The 26,377-nt window shown below is 42.4% G+C and overlaps 2 long non-coding RNA genes across 2 annotated transcripts in view; both read right to left on the bottom strand.

The window, feature by feature from the left end:
• The window catches only part of LOC139362826 (uncharacterized), a 228,188-nt gene that overhangs the window by 177,177 nt on the left and 24,634 nt on the right, over positions 1–26,377 (bottom strand). The window lies entirely within an intron of this gene.
• Positions 2,919–24,532, bottom strand: LOC105475766 (uncharacterized). The gene is made up of 4 exons (XR_983639.2): positions 24,253–24,532; positions 4,250–4,319; positions 3,572–3,657; positions 2,919–3,411 (listed from the first exon to the last, which is right to left on the bottom strand). It is a non-coding gene; the product is annotated as an uncharacterized lncRNA (long non-coding RNA).

Genomic DNA, 26,377 nt, shown 5'->3' with positions numbered 1-26,377 from the left:
AGGGCTGGTTTTTGTTTGTTTGGTGTTGGTTTTTTTTGCAACGGAGTCTGGCCCTGTCGCCCAGGCTGGAGTGCAGTGGCACAGTCTCTGCTCACTGCAACCTCCGCCTAGTTCAAGTGATTCTCCTGCCTCAGCTTCTCGAGTTCTGGGATTACAGGCGCCCACCACCATGCCTGGCTAATTTTTGTATTTTTAGTAGAGACGGGGTTTCACCATGTTGGCCAGGCTGGTCTCCAACTCCTGACCTCAAGCGATCTGCCTGCCTCTGCCTCCTAAAGTGCTGGGATTACCGGCGTTGAGCCACCGTGCCTGGCCTCTCTGGAGCGCTTCAAGGAGGAATGTGGTGGTCTGCCTTAAGTATGAAAGAGCCGGTCTTATGCTGGGAAGAGGGCACAGGCAGACGCAGGGGGATCAGTTAGGTGGCCATTGCATTTGTCAAGGAAAAGATGATGGTGGCTCAGACCCAGAGAGATTGTAAGTGAGGGGCTGCCAAGGCAATCTGTTTCTGCACATTGAAATTAATTAAGAAAAATTTTGTTTAGTCTCATTTTAAGGTAAGAAAACTCAGCCTCAGAACTGACTTGCTCAAGAATATAGAGCAATTGTGTGACACAGTTGGGTTTGAAACCAGACATCTTGGTGGGAGTCCTTCCACAGCACCCTGTGGAGACCACCTGCCCATTGAATAGAGCCCAAATATCCATCTCAGAGTTTCTGCCTCAGAACCTTGGTTATGTTCTCATTAACATAATAAATAAGGAACCAGGAAGAGCAAGGGCACCCCGGTCCCCAGGATACTGGTACAACTAATGCTACCTGACAAGTAGCAGGTTGGAGCCTAATGAATGGCTGTGAGGAGGAGGAGAAGAAACATTTGCTTCCGGGGAGGAGGGGAGCTCATTAGTGGCCTAGCTGCTCAGCTGGCTCAGGTTCTTGTTCCAAGCAGACCCCTGCACTGCTGGGCGTCTTTCTGGAAACAAACAACCCTACCGTAGCTTTGGGGTTCCATGGCTTTTTGTTTTTTAATTCAACTGAGGTGAAATTCACATGACATAAAACCAGTTTAATTTTAAATGGACCATTCAGTGGCATTTAGTGCATTCACAGTGGTGTGCAACCATCACCTCTGTCTAGTTCCAAAACATTTAATCAACCCAAAAGGAAACTGCATACCCATTAAGCTGTCACTCCTCATTCCCCTATCCCCACCCAGGCCCCAGGCAACCACTGATCTACTTTCTGTCTCTCTGGATTTATTTATTCTGGATAGCCCCTACAAATGGAATCATGTAATATGTGACCTTTTCGTATCTGACTTCTTTCACTTAGCTTAATGTTTTTGAGGTTCATCATGTTGTAGCCTGTGTCGGTGGTTCATTCCATTTTATTCCTGAGTAATATTCTATTGTATGTATGCACCACCAGTGTTTATCCATTTATCCAACTGTGGGCATTTGAACTGTCTCCACCTTGCAATTGTGAATAATGCTGCTATGAACACGTATGTCCATGCACTTCAGTACTTGTTTTCAGTTTTTTGGAGTATATATCTGGGAGTGGAATTGCTGGGTCTTACGGTAATTCTATATTTAACTTTTTGAGGAACTACCAAACTGTTTTCCACAGCAACTGAGTTGTTTACATTCCCACCATCAGTGTATAAGGATTCCAGTTTCTCCACATCCTAACACTTGCTATTTTCCTTTAAAAACAAAAGCATAGCCATCTATGGGTGTGCAGTGGCATCCCACTGTGGTGTTGAGCTGCAGTTCCCTAACGTTAGAGGTGTTGAGCATCTTTTCATTTGCTTGTTGGTCATTTGTATATCTGCCTTGAAGAAATTATCTATTCAAGCTCTTTGCCCACTTTTAAATTGGGTGGTCTGTATTTTCATTGTTATTATAGAAGAGAAAGTACATACTGGGGGACAAAAAAACTCAGTCTCTAACATTAGAAGTCCAGCTTGATTAACTATCGGAGTAGTAGTCTGAGCAGTGTTGCTGACGTTGGGAAAACTTCAATGTCATTTTCACCCAGTAGTTACTTTCCCCACTACTAAATGAGTCTCCCTCATGTTTTCTTCATACTGGGCTACTTGGGAAGGAGGACAAAGCTTGGTACTAAGATAAGTCATTCAGGAAAGGAATTAAGTAAGGACAAGGAAAGGGAGAAGAGAGGAAGTCACTAGTGATCAATTTTAAGGAGCACATGGATGATGAGGTAATAGAATGATGCCCAGTGTGTTTGTATCAGTGTCTATTTACTGTGGAAGATTTTTATGGGCAGAGATTTCCATCTGAAAGACAAACCAACAATAACAAAAATCAAACAGATGTGGGGTGGTTTTTTTGCTATTTTATAGGTTTTAAAGTGCTTTTACTTAATGACTCATTGAGTTGTTATAACAGCCTTAAATACCACAAATGGAAGATAATGTTACCTCCAGTTTGCTTTCATGATAAGACAGAGTCACAGAGGTTAGGAAGTCTTATAGTTATGAGGTGGCAGAGGCAGGATTCAAACTCAATCCCCAACCCCATCTTCCACCACCATCTTGTATTTATTCATTGAAGGACCTTCCCATAATGCTCTTTTCCAATCATGTGCACAAATGGAGCTACTGGGGCAGAGCACTTGAAGCCTGCCACACTCTCCAGGAAGGCCTAGAGGTCCTACCTTTGGGCTTCCCATCTTTCCAGACCCGCTGTTAAACTCTAAAGTCTTGGAAGGCTCCTGTATTGTCAGCCCCACTTGTCTGTGTTTCCGGCCTGCTGTGAGGGTAGTATGGACAATGAGGTAGAAAGCCAGGGGAAGAGGGATACTGGAGTGAGGGAGGCCAATGAATATGCTGTGGGGAGCCTCCGTGACCTATTGGACAAAATGGGAGCTCCTAGCCCTGCATTCATGTGAAAGTCGTTACCCGGGGCCCTAGCCAGGGCTTGCAGCCAGTGCAATAGAAAAGTCAGAGATGCTCACATGCACATCCTGGTGATTCTCCCTCAAGAAAGTCCATTCTCCATCTTGGGAGACCACCTTAGAGAGGCACAGTGTACACCTTGTATTTGCTGCATGAACAAAATGCAATAAAACATCTTATCTAATTTTATTATTTTTATAATTATTGTTTTTCCAATCAGTTGGTGAAGGTTTTGATAACAATAACAGGAGGTTATGAACTGTGGTTTCTTATCTGAGGACCAACACTGCTTCCAGGAAAAGACAAGAAATTTGAGGGCAGAAGTTCCACCACTAACTGATCATATAGTTTTGGGCAAGTCATTTAGGCTCACTGAGCCTCAGTTTCCTCATCTGAGAAATGGGAGCTAATGGTCACCACAACAGCAATAACACACATCTCTTGAAAAGTTCATGGATCAAATTTTTTAAAAAGGTAGAAAATTGCTTCATAATCTGTAAAAAGATACATAAATATTAAATATTATTATAAGATAAACTTAGCCTTTAAATGTCAGGCCAACACAAGGTTAGGAGAGAATATAAGAGTGAGAGAGAAGTTCAAGGACAGCCATCCGACTACTGCCTGGGCTTCAGCCCTGATTTGCCGACATACCTTGCTTCTGGAAGGATTTGATGTCATCATGGGTGAGAATTATTTGGATGAGAGATAGCAACTGATAACCTCATCTCCCTATACTGCTGCAAAACACAAAGTTTTCCAAAGTACTTCACTCAACTTTTCACAAAAATATCATCCCTGTAAATGTCAGGAAAGACTCTTTTTTGCTGTTGATAGTAAAGGCTTATTTGTTCATTCCCAGGCAAATAGATTTAGGGCTCCTGGTAATTTTTAAAGGGACAAAAACATAGAGCATGGGAAAACCAGCTATTGTAGAAATCACAGCAATTTAAAAAACAATTTTTCCCATGTAGGGGTTTCTGTTACACAGTTGTCTTTCGTATTATTTTTAGTATGTATTTTTAAGCTGTTTTCTCAGCAATTTTGGTTCCTATCAAGGTCTAGGCCTATACTTATTTTAAGCAGTTCTGAAAACAAGGCCTCTATTAAGATATTTGAAAAGAAGGGAACACAGACCAAACTGTGAATAGTGGTTACCTCTGAGAGGGGTTGGAGTGGAACTGGGAAGGTGGGGAATCCATTGCTTCTTGACTCTTTTACAGTGAGCATATAATGTAGTCAAATTTCAAATATGCATACATATATTAACATAATAAAAATAGAAATTGTTTCAACAAATACTCTATTTGTCTGGATAAATCCTCGTATTACCTGGAAAAATATTACTTAGGAACCCCACGTCATTTCTCCAGCCCCTCTTCATGCCTTCACCTCTCCTCCCCTGCAACACATTGAATTGACAAGTCATTGCGAATTATTGAAAATTTGGGAGAGGAAATAAAGTTCAATTTTGGTACAAGTGGCTATACTGGCAAGCCTAAAACCCGAAGTCCCTAGACTATATACTCCTCAAAAGCAGAGCCTTTGTGTGTTATTCTTTAAATCATTCATTCAACTATTCCATACATGTTTACTGAGTGCCAGGTACTGCTCTAGATACAGAAATGCAGTGGCTAACAAAACAGATAAAACTCTCTGCTCGCAATTAACTTACTTTCTAGTATTGATACACAGTCTTAACACAAATGTGTTGAATAAGTGAATTTGTTAATAAGCAATTCTTGAGCACTTACTATGGCCCAGGGATTATTTTAAGCATTGAGGTCACAGCAGTGAATTTGACACAGCTTATATTCCAGGGAGGGGAAGCCAGACAAAAGCCAAATATGTCAATGCGGAGATGTCAGATGGTAAACTGTATGCAGCTTGGCTCTTGGTGCTGATACCACTTCCTGCCTATACAACTACAGCTTCACAAATGGGAAAATCTCAGACCTTCCTTACTGCCTGCTGGTTTAGGTCTTTGAACGTATCATGGCAAATGGAACTAAAATTCCATTGACATCATATGTGGCCTTGGGTCAAATCTTCCCATTCTTCTGCCCAGTCCTCCCACAAAGGTAGCTTGCCTAAGATGATGTCAGGCAATATATTAGTTTTCGATTGCTGATGTAATAAATTACCAGGAAATTGTTGACTTAAACAATGCAAATTTATTCTTACAGTTCTGGAGGTCAGAAGCACAAAATAGGTCTAATGGGGCTAAAATCGAGGTGTTGGCAGGATTTGTTCCTTCTGGAGGCTCTAGGAGAGAATGCCTTTCCTTTCCTCGTCCAGCTCCTAAAGGCTGCTCACATCCCTGGACTCCCGGCCCCTTCCTCCATCTTCAATGCCTGCAACATCCAGCCGAGTCCTTCTTACCAGCCTTCCCTCTGCTTCTCCTCCACTGCCTCCCTCTTCTGCTTTTAAGGACCGTTGTGCTTACGTTGGATGCACGTGGATAACCCAGGACACTCTCCCACTTCAAGGTCAACTAATAACAACCATAATCCTATCTGCAACCTTCATTCCTCTTTGCCACATAGCCTAACACATCCACAGGTTCTGGGATTCAAACATGGCCGTCTTTGGGAAGGAGACAGGGATTATTCTATGCACCACGAGCAGGCTAGAAAGGAAGGACCTGCTTTTTGTGCTTCAATCCCCATCCCCAATTTTTGGGACAGTGTTGAACAACTAGGACATGACTAGCTTATACATGATGATGGTAAACAGAACACAAAATGCTACACCTTCCAGACATCAGGAACACAGAGCTTGTACTTATTTGTGGCACCACATCAGTTTTCCCTGGCTGACAGCTGTAGGAGGCAGCAAGTTCAGTAACTCTCAAAAAAAAAAAAAAAAAACTTCAAAAACTTCTTGCAAAAGGGTCTTTTATCACCTGCTACTTTTTTTCATAACTGCTTAAGCATCAGGAAGATTCCTTCTAGCAGCAAGCTCACATATCGTATCTTCATATTCTTCCCCTTTGCAGCACTTTCTAGAGCACTTCCACATTCTCTTACTTGACCCTCATGAAAACTCTGTGAGAGGAGGAGTAGGAAGTACACTGTCTGCATTTAGCAGTGAGGAAACTGAGCTTAAGGTGGGAGGGATGACCTGTCCAAGATTATGAAGCCAGGACGTGGATCAGGTCTTCTGACGCCAGTGCCTATACTCTCTCCACGACAACATGCTCTCTCCAACACGCATTTCTCTTGGTTCAGAACTCTGGAGTCCCTGGGCCAAGTTCCATCTGCACCACACAATCATTATCACCATCATCACCACCATCGTCATCATAATTTCGATGAATTTCCTCAAAGTTACTCATCAGCAGATATCTCCTTCAACTGTCAGTAACCACCTTTAGTTCTGTCTGTGAGGGGAAACCATGGCTGTGCGTATCCCCTCATTTTCTGATTCAAGCCATCAATATGCCAAGAAATCAGTAATTCTGATCTCCGTTTCTGTGAGTGATCCTTTATTAAATGTTCTCCTTGGTGACACCCAGACTCAGTCCTCAAATGGCTGAAAAAAAATTAAGAGTGGTCCCCCATCAAGATCACCAATACCAACCAGGCGCAGTGGCTCATGCCTGTAATCCCAGCACTTTGGGAGGCCAAGGCAGGTGGATCACCTGAGGTCAGGGGTTCAAGACCAGCTTGACCAACATGGCAAAACCCCGTCTCTACTAAAAATACAAAAATTAGCTAGGTGTGGTGGTGGGTGCCTGTAATTCCAGCTACTCAGGAGGCTGAGGCAGGAGAATCACTTGAACCAGGGAAGCAGAGGTTGCAATGAGCTGAGATCATACCATTGCACTCCAGCCTGGGCAACAAGAGCAAAAACTCTGTCTCAAAGAAAAGGTCACCAATAAAAGTCACCAATACTACCAGCCTCAACATGCATCCCTGGCATGACTGTTCCAATGATCTATGGCTAGAAAACAAAGCACCCCAAACTCAGTGGCTGGAAACAACCACCATTTTATGTGCTCATAATTCTGCAATCTGAGCAGCATTCAGTTGAGTGATCCTTCTCTCAGTCTTGTTGGTGGCTGCTCATGTGAGAATGAGAATGGAAAAGGCACATAGTGTCTTGGAATTATTACAAAAACAGTTTTGACCTTACATACCACCTTAAAAGGGTCTCCAGGACCAACCTTCAAAGGGTCCCTGGAACACACTTTGAAGACCACTATCCTGCCCATTTTTGGTTCTCCATTTTGAGATTGGAACCATGGCTTGTTTGGGAGGAGGAACACCAGCTAGTTCTAGGGAAACTCTCTAAAGTCCCAGGGGTGCTGGGGAACTTTCATCATTGTCAACGGTGATGAGGAGTAAGTCAGTGCCCAGCCTGCTCTGAGAGCATTAAACTTGGTTTCTAATCTCTGGAGCTCTTCAGCCTCTCACAGTTCTCTGATGTACAGACTCCAGCTAAGGCACTATGTCCAAGGCAGAATTCCTATCATTTTGTTTCAAAGTATGAGGGATTTGTTTTGGGTCAATTTTTTTTCTCATCAGAATTTAAAATTTCCACCATCCAGCCCGAGCCTTGCTCCATATTAGATATTCCATGACATGTGCCACATTTTCAAATTGTCTCTCAGCGACATCGTTGTTCCATTTATTAACAGAGGAGGGACTGGGCCATGCAGCTCTTATTAAAACCCATGGCAGTCACACTGCTTTGAAAATTTAGTGGTTAGCTAATATAAAAGTCATAAAAGGTTTGGGGTTCTGAGGGCTTCCATAAACTCTGAATTTTAGGTGCCCTGAGATGCAATTTCTGAGCAATTTCTTTGATCTCTGGCTGCCCTGGTAAATCATTTATTAGGGTAGCCTTTTTAAACAGAACCCTCTCAACCTCTCCCACAAGATACATAAAATAATGTACTCTGCAAGCAGTCATCAACTCCCTACACTTACTGTATTCACTGATTACAAACCGATGGAGAATGTTAGAAGTTTTTCCAACCAATTCTTTTTATTCTCAGAAATCTGCAGAAGAGACAGTGATGATGTGCCATGTGATGCCAGACTGCAACTGCCTGAAATTTCCAGAATGGGACATGACACACTAAGAATATTTCAGTGGTATTTGTTTTTTTACAGACTAAGATATTTACGACTAATAAAGTTCCAAGTTTTACTGGGTCAATCTCCAAGCCAGCTTGGTCACATCATTTTCTTGCAGCATCCTGCATTTTCACTCCCCTTTTCCCCTGATCACTGCAGGGCCCGTCCTCCCATTCTGTCTGCCATGATTTTTAGGGATTCCAAGTGGAGAGAAGACTAGTCATATGTCTATAGCCACAGCCACCTTGCCTCCCGCATCCCACCACCCACACTTGTCTCCCTGCTTTGCCTGAGGACTTCAGAGAAGTCAAAAGTAGCTGACAGGAAAAAGTTTAGAGATTTTTGGCTTAGAAAAATGTGTCACATCACGTACCAACTGCTCAACATGAAGTGAGAAGAGAGATTTTGGGGGAAGAAGCCTTGGTGAAGGTTTGGAAACAACACATTTTCAAGTCACCACCACTGTTATATTCAAGGCCAAAAGTTCCAGTTTTGTGGATTAAGAAAAACACTGGAGGCTGGGCATGGCGTCCCATGCCTGTAATCCCAGCACTTTGGAGGCTGAGATGGAAGGACCACTTGAGACCAGGAGTTTGAGACCAGCCTGGGCAACATAGCAAGACCCTATCTCTAAAAAAAAATGTATATTTTTAACTTAGTTGGGTGTTGTGGCACACACCTGTAGTCCTAGCTACTTAAGAGGCTGAGGCAGGAGGCTTCAGTGAGCTATGATGGCACCACTGTACTCCAGCCTGGGCAGCAGAGTGAGACCTTGCCTCCAAAAAAAACAAAAAAAGAATGAACAAAAGAAAAACCTTGTTTAAGTCACCCTGAAAAGAGTTACTCTCATGACAATTTAAGTAGCAATTCATGTCTCAAAATGAGGGAGAAAAACCTATTCCCAAATTTGTAAATGTTGGAGAAGGAAAGACCTTTCTAAGCAAGGCAAGGAGCCATCATGGAAGCCATAAAGAAAGAGATGGATAGATTTAGTTACATGGAAACAATGTGTGCAGCATGGCCATGTGCCTGCCTTAGCTGCTGTGCATGTGCAGGTGCTGAATTCCAGGTCACTTCCCCTGCATCCATTCATTCAACAGAGGTTTGTAAATCCCAGGGGGCTGGACAGGGTGGTGGTAAAGACCACAGATGTTAGAATCAAATAGGCTCCACCACGTATAATCTGTGATCTCAGGCAGGTCACCTAATTTCTTTGTGCCTCAGTTTTCTCACCTGCAAAATGGAACTGATAATGACATTATTACAGGGTGTTTGTGAAGATTAAGATAATACAGGAAAAGTACTTAAAACAATGTCTAGCACATAATAAGATAAAAATAATGGTAGTTTTCATCATCACTATTACCCTGTATTAGATGCTGATGCGAACTGAACTGTGTTCCCTCCAAAATTCGTATGTTGAAGCACTAACCCCCAATACCTTAGAATGTGCCTGTATTTGGAGACAAGGTCTTTAAAGAGGGGATAAAGTTAAAATGGGGTCATTAGAGTGGGCCCTAATCCAATATGACTGGGACTTGTATGTCCTTAAAGAAGAGGTGATTAGGACATAGATGCATAAAGAAGACCATGTGGGCCCGGCACAGTGGCTCACGCCTGTAATCCCAACACTTTGGGAGGCCGAGGTGGGTGGATCACTTGAGGTCAGGGGTTCGAAACCAGCCTGGCCAACATTGTGAAACCCCATCTCTACTAAAAATACAAAAAAATTAGCCGTGTGTGGTGGTGGGTACCTGTAATCCCAGCCAATTGGGAGGCTGAGGCAGAAGAATTGCCTGAACCTGGGAGGCAGAGGTTCAGTGAGCCAAGATTGCATCACTATACTCCAGCCTGGGTGACAGAGTGAGACTCTGTCTCAAAAAAAAAAGAAAAGAAAAGAAAAGAAAAGAAAGACCATGTGAAGACACAGGAAGATGTCGGCCACATGCAAACCAAGAAGAGAGGCCTCAGAAGGAAGGAACAACACTGCTGACACCCTGATCTTGGATTACTTCTAGTTTCCAGAATCTTAAGAAAATAAATTTCTGTTGTTCAAGCCACCCAGTCTGTGATGCTTTGCATGGCAGCCCTAACACACTAATACAGATGCCTGCTGTGTGCCTGATAGCTCCCAAGGCACTGGATGCACACTGATGAAGATGGCAGCCCAAGACTCTGCTCTTCTGGTGGTCGAAGTCTGGTAGAGATCAATAATGAACACACAAGCACACCTAGGAACAATGTAATTTCAAGAAATGATGGGTTCTATGAAGAAAATAGTAATGGTGTCATAAAGGCAGTAGCGTATATTTAGACAGGAGGGTTGGAAGGACCCCTCACAGAGTAGACAGGAGGAAGCCAGCACGGGAATACTGGATCCATACCATTCTGGGTAGAAGGAACCTGCTTGATCTGTTTGAGGAACTAAGAGGTAGCTGTTGTGGTTGGAGGGTTATGAGAGAAGGAGAGGGGCTGGAGAGGAACGGGCCAGGTCACATAGGGCCTGTAAGCCAAGGAAAGACCTTGGATTCATATTTTAAAAGCTCACTCTTCTGGGAGGGGAATGAGTGAGGGACTGGAGTAGCAGCACGGAAAGCAATCAGAAAGATGGAGACCTCGGACTGGGGGATGGGGCAGAGACAGAAAGAACAGGGATGGAGGTTTGCAGGACTTGCTGGTGGCTTTAATACCCAGTGGGAGCAGGGGAATATCAGAGAGGGATTAAAAACGTGTTAGGCCTAGTTAGAATGGCAATCATTAAAAAGTCAGGAAATAACAGGTGCTGGAGAGGATGTGGAGAAATAGGAACACTTTTACACTGTTGGTAGGACTGTAAACTAGTTCAACCATTGTGGAAAACAGTGTGGTGATTCTTCAAGGATCTAGAACTAGAAATACCATTTGACTCAACCATTCCATTACTGGGTATATACCCAAAGGATTATAAATCATGCTGCTATAAAGACACATGCACACATATGTTTACTGCAGCACTATTCACAATAGCAAAGACTTGGAACCAACCCAAATGTCCATCAATGACAGACTGGATTAAGAAAATGTGGCACATATAGATCATGGAATACTATGCAGCCATAAAAAGGATGAGTTCGTGTCCTTTGCAGGGACATGGATGAAACTGGAAACCATCATTCTCAGCAAACTATCGCAAGGACAGAAAACCAAACACCGCATGTTCTCACTCATAGGTGGGAATTGAACAATGAAAACACTTGGACACAGGGTGGGGAACATCACACACCGGGGCCTGTCATGGGGTGGGGAGAAGGGGGAGGGATAGGGATAGCATTAGGAGATATACCTCATGTAAATAACGAGTTAATGGGTGCAGCACACCAACATGGCACATGTATACATATGTAACAAACCTGCACGTCGTGCACATGTACCCTAGAACTTAAAGTATAATTAAAAAATAAAAAAGGTGCTAGGCATTTTCATGAAATAGCTGCATGAAAGGTAATTCCATTTGCTAGTTTGGGGAAGACCACAGGGGCTGAGGGATTGGGGAGCAGGCCAAGGGTGGGATTTAGAGCCACAATGCGGCCAGACCATGACCGAGGTGCCTCTTATACATGCCAGCTGGAAAGTCAGGGAGCCTGTCAGTATAGGAGTTAGAACTCAAGGAGACGGAGTGTGGAGATACATATTTGTGATTCAGCTACAAAGACAGGCGGGACCACTGAGGAAAGCACCAAAACAGAATGCCTGGGACTGGGACGAGGTTCTCTTAAGAGCATAAGAGAAGAAAACCAAGAGCCATCAAAGAGGCGGGAGGAAAAGCAGAAGTGTGCGTCCTGGAAGTCAAGAGGAAATGAGAAGAATGACCACACTCATGGACTAGCGATAATAAGTATCTCTGGGAATGAACGTGCACTCGAAGATGGCCTCCACGCCTGTGCGTGCGCACAATCGTGGGGCTGTCTGTTGGTGTACAGAGTTACAGAATCCAGTGCTTCTAGGGTTCGAGGCTCTCTTTTAAATTACATTTTACACATCAGTAAACTTGTAATGCAGGAACTGCTTTCTTAGGGTTATTTATATCCCTGGGTTGCAGAAGGATTTGTCAGGAAATAATATGAATGTTATTTATCTGACCGTTCAGCTTTATTGACTGCTACATTTCACATCCTTCAGTTCTTTTTGGCAGAGGAGTAAATAACACTGCTATTAACCTCTAACACCGGTATAAAAATAGGCAGTTATTAAGGGGTAAATATTACTTTGACGATTATTGCCCCAGTCTGCTTTCTCTGGGAGAGGTAATAAATAAGGCCTCTCATGGGGTCCACAAAGTTCCCAATTTTGTTGAGGGAGCTGGCAGTGCTTGTGGCCATGGGCTGTGATTTGGTGCCATGTGGAGCCTGTAGAAAACGCTTGAAGAGCTATTGCTCATTTCTGAAGGAAATCAAGCCAGCATTAATGCCCTGCCATGGCTGGGCATGCAGGAGCTGAAGGTGTTAGGTCCTAAGGTTTCCACAAGGAGAGAATTAGAGACGGCTGAGATCCCTGTTAGCAGTGAGGCTGCGGAAAAAACGGAGCCGGGCTCGGGAGCAGGTGAGTCTGTAGAAGCCCAGGGTTGTTACATGAACCTGCCGTTGGGCCCACGCTATGGCTAGAGAAGCTTTGTGCCCAGGGTTTCACCACGGTCATTTTTTAGTGACGAAAAGGGTCACCCCAGGGAGTTGCCCCATTTTGGAGGTGGGAGATGAAGACTTATGGTACCAGTCTTACGGACTTGCACTAGAAGCCGAGAGCACTATAGTCTCAACTCTATAACCTTTACTTGTCTTATGGTCCTGGGCAAGTTATTTGCCTTCTCATGCATAATAAATGAGGTAGTCAATGTACATGGTTTTCCAAGATTTCTCCAGTCCAGAAATACTTTGTTAATAAACCAGTTAAGTCTAGTTGGATGTACCCACCAGGTGTAGGAAAGTACTACTGAACAGTGAACCAATGCCTAGTGATGTCTGCCCATACAGTGGACATGATAGTGTTCCTTAGCCAGTGACTCCCTCATTGATCTACCGGAAGCCCCAGCAGTAGTGGCACCCACGTGCTCAAGCTGGCCCCAGACTACAACTTGAATGGAGACCTCTTGGCTTTTCCTTGCAACTCTGCCAGGGGCTGCTGTAACACTGGAAATCCTTGTACACTTTGTTTGTTCCAAGACTAAATTTTCTTGGCTCAAGATGGTTTTTGGTCTTGCTGTATCCTCTCATTACATATGTAAAAACCTAGATAATTTTTTCCTTGAAAAGCTGTTAAATCTAGACCTCATGATTTAAAAATAGTTGGAATGTTTCATGCAGAATGAGAGGCATGCCTGCTTCATACTGTGCAGGAGATTAACTTCTGAAGAGCTGCCTTCCCATGAATGCATTCTAGGAACCCGCTATCTAATGAAAGCTTTGTAAAATGAAACATCCAGCATTAATTTAATTTGTGTGTTTGGGAAGTTTGGGTTTTTACATATTAGCAATGTGGAGGCGGTGATTTGCAGTAAGGCACATCTCTGCTTTTCTACATCTAAACTGTGCTAAACTTACCAATTGGGGTGTTGCTTAAGCTGTTTGTCTCTTTAAACAAAACCTTTAAGAATGTGAACAACCTGGCATCTCCATTCTACTCCAAAAGCATGCAATACTTAGTCAAGAGAGTTGTGTTTATGAAGCAATAGAAATACACATAAAAGAGTGAAATAGATAATATGGGAGGCCCATTTGTTATAAATCGCAGCAGAATGGTTTGGAAATTCTGGCCTCATTTAAATTTTCCTGGAATTTACTATTTTATACTGTAGAGCTGGGTGCAGTGGCTTATGCCTGTAATCCCGGCACTCTGGGAAGCCAAGGCAAGAGAATTCCTTAAGGCTAGAATTCCTTGAGTTCAAGACCAACCCGGGAAACATAGTAAGATCTCATCTTTACAGGGAAAAAAAAAAAAATTAGCCAGGCATGGTGGCACCTACCTGTAGGCCCAGCTACTATGGAGGCTGAGGTGGGAGTATTGCTTGAGCCCAGGAGTCTGAGGCTGCAGTGAGCCATGACCATACCACTACACTCTAGTCTGAGTGACAGAGCAAGATCCTGTCTTAAAATACACACACACACACTGCAGTATGTTAACAGACACTGTGCCAGTGTTTTCTGAAGGTTGTATATTACTGCATATAGACATTTTAAATCATTATGAAGGCCGCTTTAACTGTTAGTAGCTTCTCAACACAACAAAAAATGTGCATTTTGGCAAAGAAAAAGATAATTACGTGTTTAACAATAACATAGGGTGTAGACACATGCCACATCTATGTGTACATCTTACACACATATGATGGGAATGGAAAAAATGGAAAGAGGAAACAGAGAACCTGGAAACACGATGAGAAGAATTTATAGAGAGATTGGTTCAACAGACGGAGGTGGGGTGCTCCCTTAACCACAGAAACCTTTACTGATGAGGTTTCTGCACCTAACATCGCCCAGTCACATCATGTCCATTGCAGGATGAGACACCCCATCTGTGAAGCCATCTGAGGAGGTTCTAAGGCCCTGCACTAACATACTGCAAGCGAGTCCAGCCCTCCCTGCATAGATATAGCCCACTGATCAGAGTCTCAGGCAGTGTTCCCACTGCTGAGGAGACTGTGGCTACAGAGGTCCCTGGCATGAATGCCCCCTGAGAACTCTTTTCCTCCTGTCTCCACATACTCCTTTCTCTACCAGGCTTGCCCTGTTCTTTCTAGCAACAAAACAAAGCTTGGTATGGCTGTGGTTCCTACTAGAAAATGAGCAGGGATTCAGACAAGGCTGTTGCCTTGGTGGGGTGGGCCCCCTGAATTTTTTTTTTATTGTGAGCCATGAAGACCTTCCAGAGAGAACTCATTATAAGGGACGATGAAACCTAACACCCTGAGTTATAAGAACTGCTTGGGACCAGCGATTCTGAGGACAGGATGGTGTCTTTTAGCTAGAATGTCTCCTGGCTGTCCCCTATTGGAATCATTGCGGGTCTGGTGTAGGGCTGGGGTTTGGGGTCACAGTATAAGGTAACAAAGCAAATCAAGAGAAGAGGGAGAAATGAAATGACCACGGGGCAGTTAACTGGACATGCCTGTGAGCCCACGTGACATACCCCTAAGAACTATGACAGGACTACTGGACATATTTATAGCACTCTCTTTGGAGTGTGGTACACCTGTGAGAACTGGCTCAAATGAGAGCTGGTGGCATTTGAGTTGCAATTGTTGTGTAATTCAATTTGTACTCCAGGATGAGGAGCCCCGGAAATATCAAGTCCCCAGTGTTCAATGAGATGCTCCCCAGGATGCACCGTGCACATGGTTTAAAACCAACATCATTTCCACCATGTGGTCTTCAGTTGGCAATATCATCACCACCTGAGTTCTCATTAGACCTGCAGACTCTCAGACCCCACCCCAGACCTACTGAGTCAGAACCTCCATTTAAGAGGACCCCCAAGCTTCCTCTGCACATCCAAGTTTGAGGGGTGCCGCTCCACAGCAGTGGTCCTCAGTGTTGGCCATACAGCAGAACAATCCAGGGAGCTTTAAAAACTCCTGATGCCTGGGTCCTATTCCTAGAGGTGTTTGCACTTATGATCCCAATTACAGGTATGTTTTAGCTTATGCAACAGAAATATTTATGAAAAATAATATGCAATGACATGTTAGTAGCTTGAACCACATTTTCATAGCTATATTAACATTTCAAAAGCCCGTTAAGTCTATGCCTTCTCTTAATATTTTATGTCATATTAACATAAGACATACTTATTATTTTAAGCATCTTTTGTTGTAAAGCACCTATTTATAACGTAACAGCCCCACCTAACTTTTCCGAGATTAAATTTTCATACACTAAGTTTCTTTGACATGAAGGTTTATCAGACACCTCACATGTACGTTGCATGACCTTGTCACTTTAAGTATCTATATTTTAAATATTCTCATATTTAAATCTCAGACTCAGCCATAATAAATTCTCCCCTTCTCCCTGTGTGCCTGAAAATGTCCCTCTGTGACAGCACCTTCTTTATTTGCCAATGTCCCTCTGTTAAAGCACCTTCTTTATTTGCTCCGCCACAGATTGTGTTCTGTGGCCTATTTATCTTCCTCCCACTAGACTTTACGCTCCTTGAGGAGTGAGACAATGTGAGCATCTCAATGTTATGTCCATACAAGGTGCTCAATAAATGCTTGCTGAGCGCATGATGGGTGGGCAGGTGTGCAAAGGAATGGTGCCAAAGGGAGATGTGGGATGTCCTCAGTGCCTCCACCACCTGGTCAGGGAGGCCACATTGCCCTAGTCGAGTACTGTTGAGAGCTGGGTAAGCAAATCTCCCCCGGCTTCTCCTACCTGTCCCCTTCTCTCCCTGCTGGAGTCCATAGCAGTGGCCCTGCTCCTACGTAGGGGTGCTGCTGTTGTTTACCTGTGGGCACGAGCTTCAGTCTCTGCAGTGCTTGCTGGCTCTCACTCAGGGGCCTGGGTTTTCCTTTTCTATTGTGTACAGTGGTATTGTCACCTTCTCTCTCTTTTTTTTTTTTTTTTTGGAGAAAAGAAGACAAACCCCTTCTCTAACATTCCATCTTTCCTCAAACATCTCCATAGAAGGTGCCCAATAGGGAAGACCCAGCTGAATCAAAATAAATGTGCTAGACAGGATTTGTGGCCACAAAGTCCATGTGGCCAAGACTTCCTCTGACTTGACCAGGCAGAATTAGGTCATCAGTCAATGGGAGTCATTTCAGGACAATGCTGGGATGATGATCAAAACTGCCACTTCGCACAAATTTGATTTTGAAGTTAGTGCTTTGAATGTCATAAACAATACTTACTGATGGAAGGAGGGAAAAGGAAGGAAAAAGGAAGAAAGAAAAGGGTGGAAAGGACAGGAGGGTGGAGAGAGGAGGGGAGGAAGGAATTTGTTCTTATACTCAGAAAACATTTTTGCCCATGAAACCAAGTGTTGCATTACAAGGAAAAAATTGGAAAACACCCTGTGGTGGAAAACTATACATGGAGTGATGAGTAGAATAATTTATTCTCCAAATAGCTGACATAACAGAAAATATCACCAAACAGTGTTGCTTTCCGCAAATGTTCGTATTAGATTGCAGAGAGGAGGCTAGAAGAGCAGGGTCATCCTAACCTTCTGGCGTGACTGATGGAATTCAACTTTGCAGTGTGGGAAACAGAAACTCTGACATCTGTGTTTTTCTATCATGGGTCCTTTTCTTGTTAATAATTTTTAAAATGTAGTTAATGACTAAATTTTCCATTCGAAATGACATACTTTCCCCTATCTCAAGTGTAGCTTCATTTTTTTGGTTGATGATACAACCCTTATACGAAACAACAGAGTACTTCCCTTTGCCTTTGCTACGTTAGTGTTTCCTCTTCTACCTCCAAGAGGTATCAAAGGATCAGGCAGAAGCAAGGTTAAAAAACAAGCATTGACTATACAATGAGAAATAAGAGAAATGCCCAAAGAAAAATCTAGAAAGTCTTCTAATCAAAGTAGCATGCGTCTCTCACATCTACTTCTCAAGGCTGGTGTGTACCACTCCTTTCCCTCCAGCTCCCTCACTCGCTTGTGTGTGAACCTGTGGCAGGACGATAGGAAGTGATGGTTAAACCCAGGGAGCCCTGGGGTACCAGCTTACCTCAGATATGAGGGAGAATTGGAGCAGATGTCCCCCATCCACACATACACCCTCCAATCCATTCTGTCAGAGTGCAGGTCGATGCCATCCTGCTCCCATTCAAGCCTCTGTTGCCCCTCACGTGCCAGCCCTCCATAACATCTCCTGCCCATTCAGCCTCATCCTTCAATGCCTCCTCATCAATGAAGGGCAAGGATCCTTCTCTCAGTTTCTCAAATTCTCCACTCTCTCCCCTGCCTCGAGGCCTTCACTCCTGAGCTTCTGTGGAGAAAGCTCTGCTCTTTTCCAGCTGATTCCAGTTTAACTGTCACTTCCTGAAGAAAACTTTCCCTAATCCCCCAAATTTTGTCAGATACCCCTGCTTTATGTACATATATCACCCTGTACGTCTATCTCCCGGTGCTTATGATATTGGAAATTAATGGATTCATTGGCGAATTCATTTCAACGTATATTTTGCTCACCAGATTGTAAGCTGCGTAAGAGCAGAGCCCATGTTTATCTTGCTCAGCATTATAAAAACAGTCCAGAACCTCATGCATAATAAGCACTCAGTAAATATCTGTTGCCGTTGTTATTGAATAAACAAATAAAAAAAGGGGCATTTTGATCCCAATGTTGGTTTCCACAGTGGTGCCCATTTCTCAGGATACATCTTAGGCTCTGACCATATGCGCAGCAGGGAAAAAGCAGCTGTGATTGTAACAAAAGATCACAGCCCTGGGATAAACAGGAGCCTTTGTACACAGCACAAAGGATAAACGTAGTTTTAGAAAGAATCATGGAAAGATATGAAGATGGGGAGAAGGTGACAAGAAATACTAAGTGCAGCAAGTATAAGGAACATAGCACCCTGGCTCTGTGCCATCGGAGGGCCTCTGAGGAGGCCCTGGGTGGGGCCTCCTGGAAGGGTGGAGGGGGAAGGAACTCTGGTCAGTGGCAGAGGGACAGCTGGAAGCCGCTGATATTAGCACAACAAATTCATCCATCCAGGTCAACCTAGGCAAAGTCCAGGGCCACATTTAGATGCTACAGAAAAGGTTGACTTTCCTAAGGCCAGGAATAAAGAACTGCTAGCAAGAGAGGAGGCAAGGAAGAAAGTAAGTGAACTGTAGAGATCTCTGACATTAAAAATAAAATCATAAAGTGAATGTATGTGACTAACAGGCCAGCAGTAGCGTCAATGTTAAAAGGCCATTTGTTTTTCCATATCACAAAATGCAAATTACTAAATTTGCAATATGAATGCTTTATTGTACTCTAAAAATTCTGAATTCTTTAGACTGCTCTTTTCCTGTTCCAAAAAAAAGCAATTTTAAAAGCTCACATTAGAATATTTTATAACTCTTTTATCCCTCCTGAACATCTGTGAACTGGAAAGAATATAGTATATTACAGAAACAATCCATTTAAAGAAAAACAATTAAAATGAAAACTACTTCCATTTCTGTGGCATAAAACTCTAATTCTCTCTCCTTTGCAATTTTATTACCAACCTGACATGATATAGTCACAGCTTCACTTACACACAATGTTAATTTTACTCATATGCTACTTAATCTTCAAAACATTGCAGAATAACATTTTTCTTTAGTAATTTATCATTTACTATGATAAGGCAATGTGTTTAGAGGATGTTAGAGTTTTTTAAAAGTTTGCATTTATCTCAGTCCTGAAATGTGCTCTGGGTGCTATTAAAATATATCATTTATACACTTTCACATTGAACTATATTAACTATACCTTAACCAGACATTTATTAAGAGCAGCATATTTATTTCCCATTCAGGACTTTTTAAATCTGCAAAGTCAGCTCTATGGAAATGAGCAATTTTTGCCAGCCTTACACTGTGTAATAGGTTAAACTGAGCAGAAACCTCAGGGCTCCACTGTAGTAGGGTACACAATTGCATATCTTTTCTCAGCTTCCTTAAATCATTTTCTGATGCAGGACTTCTCATCATTCCACCAGCTGCCAGGGATATGCTATGAACTCTAAATTAAGTTCATGACAGCTCTCCCATTCACTCATTCATTCATCATTTATCAAATATCTTCTATGTACAGAGATTAAAAGATGAACACATCTGACTTCAAGATCCTTCTCTTGAGGTGAATAATGAAAGCCTAATTTCTTCTTGTTAATTTTATTTTTACTTATATAAAAATATAACACATGTGCACATAGCTTTGTAAGTTTTCCAAAGGCCAGCACTTTTAAATTTTAGCCATTTATTTGAGCTTTTACCTTCATAGCTTCGAATACTATGCTTCTACTGCTATATTTTGATTTTTCAGTTTTGTTTTATTTTATTTTTTTCAGACAGAGTCTTGCTCTGTCACCCAGGCTACAGTGCAGTGGCGCAATCTCAGCTCACTGCAACTTCCGCCTCCTGGGTTCAAGCGATTCTCTTGCCTCAGCCTTCCAATTAGCTGGGATTACAGGCATGTGCCACAATGCCTGGCTAATTTTTGTATTTTTAGTAGAGATAGCGTTTTACCATGTTGGCCAGGCTGGTCTCGAACTACTGACCTCAGGTGGTCTGCCCACCTCGGCCTCCCGAAGTGCTGGAATTACAGGCATGAGACACTGTGCCCAGCCATGATTTTTCAGTTTCAGATAGCATTCACTGATTCTCAGTTATGGAAGATACTGGTTTTATTTTCTTAAACTGTCTCCTCCCCACACACACCAAACACTTGCCCTCCTGTTGAACATCCCAATATATATAGCATTATGATGAATAAGTAAATACTAATCACAGTTAAAACTTAGAAGTAAAATGTAATTCCATTTCCTTTTTTGTATAGCTGTTTGTTTTCCCTGGAGATTACAATTGCTTTGTTTTTGCATTTATATAATTAATGGGACCCTAAATCCTCTGACAGAACTGTAAAATCTCTGAGTATGTTCAAGTACACCAGGTTGTTGCTGCTCCTTCTACTTCTTTAACACCTAGAGAAATGGTTCCTGAAAGTATCATGTTTTCCATTTCTTTAATACATTACCTTTGGACTCTTATGTTCCCATGCCACCAACTGGACTGGTTGCTCCCTAGGCCTGTTAACCTGTCAGGCTGAGATTTCCCTTTACTCTCATCCTGGAAATGTCCTTTATCTCTCTCCTGTGTTAGATCCCTGTTTCCCCAACCCTACATCTTTTTCTTCCTTGACCTCTACCCTGTTTCCGTGGAGTACATCCTCCAGTAACTTCCTGAGAAGGGCGCATGAGAGGCACAAGGTGCCTCCAAATCCTGAGCCTTTCTAGGGAGCTGTGGTACAAATAGCTTGTTTCTAATTGGCTTCTCCCCCATTGGCTTAGGTGTCAGCTTTTTCCAGCCTGACAAAATCATCAAGGTGATCAGCCATCAAAATTTTGTTGAAATCTCTTGTCTGCTGCTGTCTTCTCTCTAGTTCTTTTAGTCTTTTAGAGTTTATGCCTTTTATATTATTTTTAGAGGCATTTCTGGAGGGAACGGAGATAAACGTGTTCCATTTACCATATAGTATACCTGCAGTATAGTAGTTTCCTTTTATAATACTGGAATTTAGTCCTGCAAATATGACAATTCCTCTATTCTTTCATTTACTCAAATATAGAGAGAGCATCTACTATATGCCAGGCATTATTCTATACCCTAAAGATACAGCACTAAACAAAAACAACAGAACTCCCTACCTTCATGGAGCTTACATTCTAGAGGAGGGAGGGATGGACAATAAACAAAATAATGACTGAAATATATATATCAAGAAAGGACAAAAAAATTGAGTGACTTAGGGCAAACCTGAGAAAGTCTGATATTTACCTTAAATTGGGTCTTTCTTGACACAGTGTCTTGTTCTGTCATCCAGGCTGGAGTGCAGAGGTGTGATCATGGCTCACTGCAGCCTCGACTTCCTGGCTCAAATGATCCTCCTGCCTCAGCTACCCAAGGAGCTGTGATCACGGACACAAGCCACCACACCTAAGCTTTTTTAAATTATTATTTTTATTTTTTGTAGAGTGTGGAGTCTCATTGTATTATTGAAGCTGGTCTCAAACTGCTGGGGCCTCAAGGGATCCTCCTGCTTCAGTCTCCCAAAATACTGGTATTACAGGCATGAGCCACTGCATCTGGCCTAAAATAGCCTCCATTTCTTATCCTACCCTTTGGCTTTATTTTGTGCTTGCACTTCTAATTAGAAACAGAGTGATGGAAAGAAACACTGCAATGTTTAGAATGAACACTTCTAGCATATTCTCAAGTTGCATTTCCCTGTTCAGCATATTTTATAATCTTTATTTCATCTGCTAATTATAACAATATAAATCACAGACTGTCAGCCCAGCTTGCAATACAGCATAATTGAATGTAATATGTTTTCAAAGGAAAAATTCAAATTCATTATCATTTGAAACTCCATTTTTTTAAAATTATACTTTAAGTTCTAGGGTACATGTGCACAATGTGCAGGTTTGTTACATATGTATACACGTGCCATGTTGGTGTGCTGCACCCGTTAACTCATCATTTACTTTAGGTGTATCTTCTAATACTATCCCTCTCCCCTCCCCGCCCAACCCATGACAGGCCCCGGTGTGTGATGTTCCCCTTCCTGTGTCCAAGTGTTCTCATTGTTCAATTCCCACCTATGAGTGGAAATTCCTTTTTTTTTTTAAAGGAAAGTCCCAGTTCTCTTAGCACAGGCATGTTTACTAAAGTATCACTTTGTTCAGTTTCAAAAGCTGAAATTTTAGGAAAATAGGAGTGGATGGGAATAGACCTTTCAATGCTAATGTCACCCATTTCTAGCTAGCCAGATGAGGAAGGAAGAAGAAACAGCAGCAACAGTTAGAGGAATTGTGGCCAGAGGTTGACTGAAGCTGCAGAGCCACTACTACAACAATGGTATGCTAGTGAACATGCGAGAATTTGATGGATGATGCTAAGGGTCAAATAAAAGTGAATTAACACAAGCAGTAAATGATGTGGAGGAACCAGCAGGCAGGGAGAGACGGAAAAAAATTGACATGGAAAACTTTGAGCAGCAGCAAGCCAGAAAGAGCAAAGGGGGGGAAAAAAAGAAAGAACAGCTGAGGCTCTTGGGACTCTTCCACAGCAATTCCTAAATGTTGAGCTAAAATTGGCTGCTTGGATGAAGTCATTATTACCAGTTCAGTTTAAACCTTTTTATAGAGGAAATTAAGATGTTGTAAAATCATTTAAAATGTTTCTTATTATGTTTCTCTACCCTTTAGTGTTTTGTGTTTTTTTTTTTTTTTTTGGTTTTTTTTTTTTTTAAGAAACTGAGGGTGAAGTTTCATATAAACATGAATTGAAGAAGTAAAATGGACCTTGGGGAATCACCAGGCCCAGGTCTCCCTTTTTTATACTTTAGGAACCGAGGTCCAGGTTAAATTGGCCAAGGTGAACACCACACAGTCTTTTCTAATTATTTGTAGCTCTCCCACTAGACAGGTCAGGTCTGATTCGCCGATGGTGTCCCTCCCATCAGCCAGCACTCGCCTAGCCCAGCACAGCTGAAGTGCTCAATAACATTTTTGTTGAATGAGAAATTGCAACTCACTGTTTCTATTTGGGGTTACTCCTCAATGGCCTGTCTTTACAAAAGACTGTCCTATTCCCTCTAACTCATGATTTCTAGAGCACAAAGAACTAATGGTTATTAATAGGGGAAGAAATGTCTGCAGTGTGACAACCGAAATTTAAGAAAGTATCTCCTTATCAGTCAGAAACAGAGAGAGCCCTCCAGAGATCACAGCTCCAGGGATCTGTGGCATCCGTCCCCCACCACACACAGGCGGCCCCGAGGGTGCCACAGTGGCCCTTGTGAGAGCTGCTCATCCACAGAGCTGGCCAGTGACTCATGTAGCTTTAGGTTCATTACCTTATTTTTCCATGACTCCATTTTTTCTTGTTAACCGGAAGTCCGTGTTACTAAGTCCTAGGGAGTTATTACGTACTCCTTAGATACAGTTAATACAGTTTCAAGAGCTGGCAGAGAAACCGACCAAAGTCAGTTTGAGCACAAATGATGATATAGTATTAGTCAGTACTGTTTTCAATTTGGTCCAGATCTCCCTGCCAATCTTTGACAGCTAGTAATGTGTTGTGATCAGGAGAAGGCTTAAATATACCAAGCAACAGATACCCACACATAATCCTATTGAAGCAGCACAACAACCTTCTAAAATAATGTTATTATACTCTGTTCACATCTAAAGTATTGAAGGCTTGGCAATGATAAGACCTTTCTCAAAAGCATGCAGAAGTTCAGGTTCAAACCAAGGGTTCAGTCTGACTCCAGCACCCTTCCTACACTCCATACATTCCCATAAGCCCGAATTCAGTCAAACTGAAAACATAATGAGGGCCAAGCAGGTGGCTTTGAGGTCGGGAGAAAGATTTACAGACCCTTTGGAAAGGCTGGTCTTTGGAATTAGCAAGATCTGTCCTGAGCATTTCTTGGATGTCTCTCTGACCAAATATATCACTATGTAATCTATACAGTGGTGTTTTAACGGACAGAGCTCTTACCTGTAATAATTTTCTTTGAACTCATATGTGCTAAGAAATGCCAATAAACTCAGTTGAAGTAATTTCTTACCCACAGGACATGCATTTGCACAGAAGGACCCTAGATCTTATGAACAAGAGAAGAACAGCCCACAATGTCTGCACCATTACATGCAAAATGGCCGTTTGAAAAACAAAACATTTGACCCTTCCATTGATTAAACTTTCCTTCCAAGTGCCCTTCAGGGACTACTGAGCTGGTTGCCAGGAAACAGAGATTCTTTTCTGGAATCATTTCTTGCCATTCTAAGTGACTTACAGTGTGTCACTTATTAGAATCTTGGTTCCCAACTTACAATGGGGGTGTTCTTCCTCTCAGGCTTCCTCCACCAAGAAACCTCAAAAGATTAGATTCAGAATGTATCTGTAAAGAGTTACAAGATTATGGCTAGGCACAGTGGCTCACACCTGTAATCCCAGCACTTTGGGAGGCCAAGGTGGGTGGATCACGAGGTCAGGAGTTCAAGACCAGCCAATATGGTGAAATTCCATCTCTACTAAAAATACAAAAATTAGCTGGGCATGGTGACGTGCACCTGTAGTCTCAGCTACTCAAGAGGCTGAGGCAGAAGAATCACTTGAACCCAGGAGGCAGAGGTTGCAGTGAGCTGAGATCCCACCACTGCACTCCAGCCCGGGCAACAGAGCAAGACACCGTCTCAACAACAGCAAAAAAAAAAGTTAGGAGATTATTATGAACATATGAAACAATGATTTTTTTTAAATTGTACATTATAATGGAGCTATTTTCAAATATGTCATTTAAAAGATGCAAGTGACAGCAACTGAAATTGCTAAAAAATATTATCCACATTGGTTCTATGTAAATGTGAAGCCTCCCTTGTGGTTCAGATATGTTTGAGGGAGCCTGGAGTTCTGAACAAGCTTGGGTGAAGTGATCGAAATTCATCAGCTCTGCGATGTCACTCAGTATCTCTGTGATGTAGGGCCAGTGTCTCCACCCGCCAGGGGTCGATTTCCTTACATGAAGTGAGCTTGGGCGAGATAATCTTAAAGGCCCCTTATAACCCTTCCCTTATCCTGTAATTGTGTCACTTCTTTCTGATTACACAACATGCAAAGCCCTTGGTCTCAAGTATTTTATAGTCCAGAGGGGGAGTTAAAGAACAAACAAGTATACAAATGAGTGAGTAGCATCATTACACATTGTGATAAGTGCCATGAAGAACTGGACTCCTGTGGTGATGGAGTACAGAGGTGACAGGGATAAGAAGGGCAGGAAGGTGCAGAGGACAAGAGAGAGTCTTGCTAATTTGCCTCATTTTTCATAGCAGGGTGTCGAAAAATATTGCTTGAACTTGACAAAGCAAGAAGTTTTCAATATATTAAAAGTTACTAGGGGCCAGGTGCAGTGGCTCACACCTGTAATCCTAGCACTTTGGGAGACCGAAGCGGGTGGATCACTCGTGGTCAGGAGTTCAAGACCAGCTGGCCAACATAGTGAAACCCCATCTCTATTGAAAATACAAAAATTAGCCATGCATAGTGGCACACGCCTGTAATCCCAGCTACTCCAGGGCTGAGGCAGGAGAATCTCTTGAATCCAGGAGGTGGAGGTTGCGGTGAGCCGAGATCACGCCTCTGCACTCCAGCCTGGGCGACAAGAGTGAGACTCCGTCTCAAAAAAAAAAAAAAAAAGGTACTGGGGTATCATCAGAATAATAAAAACCAAAATGTCAATCTTAAAAACTAGTAGAAGATAAATACATTTACTCAGGGCATAAAGCAATAAAACCTAAGCCATAGAGCAAACAATAAAAAAAGAAGAGTAAGATAGTAAGTAGCTAGATGATAGAACTAAATTCAAAAATAGTTTAGCAGTACATGTAAATGGGAAACTCCCCTTTTTAAAAGAAAAACACTTTCAGATTGATATAAATCTGAAATCAGATATCTGAATATATATCTCACCTGAAATAAGATATAAATCAGCCACATTACACATTCAAGAAATACGTTTACAATAAAACTACTCGGAAAAGTTGCTAGCAAAAGGTAAAGCAAAGACATGGAAATCAGGTGCAAGCAAAAAAATAGCAAGGATCATGATATTAAATTCAAGACA

The sequence above is a fragment of the Macaca nemestrina genome, chromosome 4, assembly GCF_043159975.1.
Source record: "Macaca nemestrina isolate mMacNem1 chromosome 4, mMacNem.hap1, whole genome shotgun sequence".
In the NCBI taxonomy this organism is placed as follows: Eukaryota; Metazoa; Chordata; class Mammalia; order Primates; family Cercopithecidae; genus Macaca; species Macaca nemestrina.
This window is presented reverse-complemented; position numbering and strand designations above follow the sequence as displayed.